This window comes from Saccostrea echinata, unplaced genomic scaffold, assembly GCF_033153115.1.
Source record: "Saccostrea echinata isolate AGI-Se365-2 ecotype Australia unplaced genomic scaffold, CSIRO_AGI_Sech_v1 ptg000014l, whole genome shotgun sequence".
NCBI lineage: Eukaryota > Metazoa > Mollusca > Bivalvia > Ostreida > Ostreidae > Saccostrea > Saccostrea echinata.
The window spans coordinates 376,725-382,724 of NW_026889763.1; the positions used below are offsets into that span (position 1 = coordinate 376,725).

At 30.7% G+C, this 6,000-nt stretch overlaps 1 long non-coding RNA gene across 1 annotated transcript in view; it reads left to right on the forward strand.

The window, feature by feature from the left end:
- Positions 1-5,486, forward strand: part of LOC133186593 (uncharacterized) — a 71,998-nt gene extending 66,512 nt beyond the window's left edge. Inside the window, exon 3 of the long non-coding RNA XR_009721070.1 lies at positions 5,406-5,486. This is a non-coding gene — a long non-coding RNA (uncharacterized LOC133186593). The remainder of the gene's footprint in view (positions 1-5,405) is intronic.
- The last annotated feature ends 514 nt before the right edge of the window (positions 5,487-6,000 follow it).

The window sequence follows — 6,000 nt, forward strand, 5'->3', positions numbered from 1 at the left end:
TAAATTTCCATATATAACAATGGCATATGACTGGTACTATTTAAAACGGTGCCAGCAGCATCATAGAGGCGACAAGGACATACAAAATACACACTATATAAAAATACAAGCTTTATCCTGTTGATGAAAAGTATTCAAACGGAATGATAAAACTGAAACTTATTGTTTCTCTACAAACATTTTTTTTTCAAATGGCAACATTTAAGTATTTAGAATGTGAGTATATATATTTACTATATCTGCCTCTCTTGCTAGGTAGTTTATCAGATAATAAAACAATTATTGACTTTTTCCTCGGACAAACCTCGTATATGCTGAAATATGGTTAAAACAGTGTTAAAGTTTTAAAACCATCACTACTGATTGATTACGCTCACAGTGGACTGATATTTCTAATATATCTCAATATTGCTATGTAATGTACATTTTGAGATCACACTCTACATGTAAAAGTATTAGTTAGCTGTTTAGCTAATTCTTTTAGCTCAGTCTGTAGAACGTTGCATTTTTAAGTTCGTTTTCTTCTCACGGCTGTAATTTTAGGATATTACCGTTCCATTTGTTTATCAGATGTGTACCGGATTATTTATTAATGAAATAAGAGTTTCTGAAATTTGTTATACTAAACTATGGGTAATCTTTTGTCTATTGCATAGTGAATCAATTACTTTATCTCAAAATATCAAAACATATGTCTAAATAATATAATTTACTTTATGCAAATGGGGAGACATGTTTTCAATGCTGTCCTTGGAATTGCTTTATAGAGGACTAACAAACTCAGAAAAAGCGAAATAGGTATTAGATTTGTGGAATCTTAAACGTATTGATGACAGGCTCCCAATATTATTAATTAGTAGCTTAATATTACAGACAAGCACTTAATCGCTGGATAATAAAGATTGAGCTACATTATGATTTTGGACACATTTAAGATTTAAGTCATAAATGCTGAATAATGCTGTCCACCTGGTGTTCTCTCTGTTGCACTTGCAATATATTATCGAATAATATTTATAAATTTTGTGTACTGCTTTATTTGTTCTTGCATGAAAATTTTTTGGATTGGCTAAAAATCAAACTATAGGGACATAAATAATTGTAAAATGATTCAATTACTATAACACACACCAAAGTGATACTATGTGTTTATTCTACATTTTACGGTTATTTCGGTCTCAGTTTGAACCAATTTCTACTTCAGTTAGATTTTACATATTTACATATCCATTTTTTTTTCTTTCCAATTAGTAATACTACTTTCCAAAACATTAGCATACTACTTTCCAAAACATTAGCATATACCTTTTCAAGTAATTAAATGAATGGAGTCCCACCAGATTGTTAGAAACATCAAATATGTGTATTTGCACTCACTATCAAATATTGTTAACATATTCCGTTCAAGAAGTGTATCTTTTGCTATTTTCTTCTGGGATATCTATTTTATCCTTTTTTATCTTTGATTTCCTTTCATATTTTTTGTGTTTTAAGTTGGTGCTATATACACATGTACATGTATTTCTAACTTCAGAGCTGTCAGAATATCATAGACACTCTAATATCATTAAAGTTCCAGAGTATGTTTCTATTATGCACGTTATAAACTACGTAAAACGTTTTTGATTTCAGTATTGGTTGCTTATATGTTATTATGTTATGGCTCTTCAGCATACCCCTACAATATTGACAGGTATGTATACAAGAATGACAGAGAAGAGGTTGAAATACCGTTATTTTTGTTTTTATTAAAAGTGCAATCCAGCTAATGAAACAAATGTAAGGTGACTTTAGATGGGTGTGTGTTACTTTTTTTAAGTATTAAGTATTAGGAGAAGCATCAAACAGAGATTTTGAAGCTGTTGAATGTTTCATGTTGAAATGTCATTTTCAAAAACACTGTTAGAGAGATAGATTTAAAGTTTATTGCTGCTTGATTTTCCGAAGAAATATACATGTATATATTTTAAAATCTATTTCTAAACATTTCCGTTTTAAGAATTTTTTTTTTAAATCAAAGCCAAGTAATTCAATCATTTTTTTCTTCAGAAGGTACAATAGGAAAAGGCTTAGATACATTAAATTACCCCCCCCCCCAATCCCTTTCACTCTGACAATTAATTAGAAATAATGAGATCTTTTCCTGAGCTGCAAAATGAAGCTCAAGGATACATGTATAAATATAAAACGCATATATACATTCATTTTGTCAATTTATTGTCTTGTATTTCTTAAGGACGTCTAGGGTTTTTTTTCCTGTTGAAATAATGAAGAAATTGAACCTTGCAATGAATCCTTTGGATCTTTGTAACTTTCCAAATTGATTATCAAACATATCGTTAAAATATCATTACAATATGAAAACAGTTAATCTTTTTCATAAAAAGTGTGGGAAAGAGTCGCCATCAGTTTCTCCTTTACCTTTCAGTGAAGTTTGTGTCAACAGGCCCTTAATGTTTGCAATGGGTAAAAAAGCATGCAATTTTACGTTATCAGATGCAAGAATGCGACTGGAATCAGGTAATCCATTATATTTCAATTTATGCTGTGCACTTATCTATGAAAAAAAAATATAAACATCGCACTATATGATAATTTTTTTTATGTCATACTAGATATCTATCATCCTGTTCCATATATATCGACTCAAAAAAATAATTAAATAATGTATCATTTTTAAATATTGGGGGGGGGGGGGGATCTACTTCCCCATTTGTATTGATATATAAATCATGAAAAATGAAAACCTATCAAAATAGCCTTGGAATAACATGTAAACAAGACAGTTTAATTGAGTAGTATACCATCTACAAATTTCATTCAATATTATTTCTACTATTTCTGCACTCCTTCATTTTATTCCACAGATGAGGGAAACTGTGTTCAGAAATGTCAAGTAAAAATGAAAAACCTCTTCATTGGATATAGGTATCATCTGACATATATAGATCTTAGTTTCAATGGATTAAGAGAGAATATGGCTGATTTCACTAGTAGTTGCAGCAATTATTTTGGATATTGGATTTGGGGCAGAACTTTAGAAATTACATGCAAAACGAATAAAGACAGTGGTGAGTTTCTTATTCTAAAGCAATTAATTGAGTCGTGTACTTTTCATTCTATTTTCATACCCATGCGATAATATCTGTCAAACTGAGGCATTCTGTTAGAAATGAATTGTATGGTCTTTTAAAAAAAACTATCTTTGTTAGTCAAGTATGCAAATTATTATGTAAGACAGGTTATCGAAAAGATTAAAGGGCTTTCTATAAGGCAACTTCAAGTTATAGATTAGATATTACCGTTAAATCGCAACCTTCACAAACTAGTATTTCATTTGATTTCGGCCATATAGTTTACAATCAAAACCTTTATGGGGGAAAAATAGTGGAAGGACACTTTTAACATGAATTTGAGTTTTAAATCTATATAAAAATACATGTATGTCTGGAATTCCAGCTTTTAATTCATGAGTGCCTATTCCTGTTGATTGCTTAAGTTTTACCGGTTCCTGTGCTCGTAAATATGAAGAGAATGGGCTTGATTAAAAAAAAAATGTAAATTCAGGAGTGGGTCTTTTAAAATCATACAGAATGAAAATTAATCATAATGACTCAGAAAAAAAGCATCTATCCAAAGTCAATTACAAGATATTTGCAAAAACTTTCAACTTTACTTTTCATTTAATAATGATTTATATTCAAACATATTATTTCATTATGCAATATGTATTGATTTAGGTTTTATTCATGCGTGATATAGATGTGTCTTTTTTTTAAAACAGATCTCTCAAAAGATTTGTGTACATTAACTAAGGAGTGTAAAGAGGAATCCAAGTCATGTTTATTGACGGGAAATACCGGCATCTGTGTATGTAAACCTGGGTATATAACATTCGAAACTGAATGTTTAAAGGGTAAATGCTTACATTATTACGTTAACTTTATTGTTATTAGAAGGTTTTAATAAGCTGCAAACACGTTAATTGATTCTCAGCAACACTTTCACATTAATAATCATAGTTTTGTTTATAAAGGATACCGTTACAAAAACATATTACTTTATAATTATATTTTTAAAGGCAATTTGAAACTACATGAAAAATGCAAGAGAAATGAGCAGTGTTCTATTGCATCCGGTTCTATTTTCAGAATGATACATGTGTCTGTAGCCGTGGATATGCCCCATTATTTACATTTGCAAATATTTTTCTTAGATGAACCTATTGAAGAGAAAATATGTTCAATTCTGTATGAACTTATTAGGGGGTCAGAGGTCATGGCGTGACCGAATCAACAGCGAGACGATATCTTGTCTACGTATTTCTGTCACAGTGACACTGGTTTCGGAACTTCTAAGCCGTTAAAGCGATGAAAAAGACAAAATTATTGAAACATTTTTTTCGTTTAACAAATGATCATTAGATCTTTCTTCGGTGTGAAGAATGTTTCTAATTAGCCTAAAATCACGCTTACCTTTTCAACCCGAAATTCCTTTGAAGGTATGTAAACTGAAGACGATAGCACCGCTTTTGACTTCATATATAAAGAACTCATACAATAATAGTACGATAATTCCCAGTAGCGATCATTGTTTTTTCATTATGAACAGAAATTTCCTGAACTGGACTGCTGAACATCAATGTAAGTATTCAAATGTTGGAGCGAGGGGAACTCTCAAGACCAAACAGCTTCTAGGTCATTGCGCGTCACAACATAGTTATACGGCGGGCCGTTCGTGTAATAAATGCAGTTCTATCCAAAATATTCGTCCCAAATGTAAATAAAAGTAATAAACAACAATGTTAAAAAGTTCACTGGGAAATGAACTTGGTTGGTACGTGATCAAATTTCTTCACAGGATTTGATCACGTGACCAACCAAGTTCATTTCCCAGAGAAATTTTTTACATTGTTGTTTATTTCTTAATTAAATGATTCCGATTGCTTTCCGTGTAGGCGTCTTTAAATCAAGTTACTTGTTCAATAATTCAATAACCCTGTAATATAATAACCCTCTAATACTGATAATTCTGTGAATAATATTAACTTTGCCAACAATGACAAAAATTAAGTTTACTTTACTGTTTCTTTTTATTTATGGACAATAACATATGCCTTTCTAGTATACATCTCAAAAGATTTGTGTTCATCGACTAAGGAGTGTGAAGATGTGTCTAAGACATGTTCCTTGACGGGACAAGTCGGCGTTTGTGTATGCAAAAATGGATATATAGGATTTGGAAACATATGTTTGAAGGGTAAACAATAGCAAGTGCATTAAAATTATATGATTTTTACATGTAAAACAAAAGAAACTATTTCAAAACTTTGTAGATTAATTAAATCGTATTCCGTAAGATTTGTATATCTGAAAACTTTTAATAATGAGTTTTTGTCTTTTCAGGCAGTTTGAAACTAAATGAAGCATGTCAGCGAAATGAGCAGTGTTCCGTGGCATCTGGGTCTGTTTGCCAGAACGGTATATGCGTCTGTAGTCTTGGTTATGCCCAATTGAATAATTCCAAATGTATTCTGTGTAGGTTCATTTTTATCTACTTATAAGTCACTTTTTAAAACAATTTGCTTAATGAATACGTGTACGTCTCATTGATTCTTATAAAGCAATAAACGAATCAAAAATTGTACTCATAAATATAATTTATATCACAATTATTTTTTTATATTAGAGCAAATACCTGTTATTTTGTTTAAAGGGTCTCTTTGGGTTGAGGAAACAAAAGTATACAGTCATGTATTCCTATTCAAAACTAAAAATCAGGGGAAAATGATATCAGAAATAACTCACTTCTTGGTTAATCCAAATCTTTATTGTCCAAGTTTTTTTTAATGTGAGACTTTTTTTTTTCAATTTTGGAGATTTGTTTCCTTAAACTATCGAAAGGTTTCTATATTAGAAATTGAGCATGGACCCTCATGTCCTCAAACTATTGTTTTCCCAAACCGTCCTTTTGGCAAAGTCGTCTTACAAGAAAAAACAT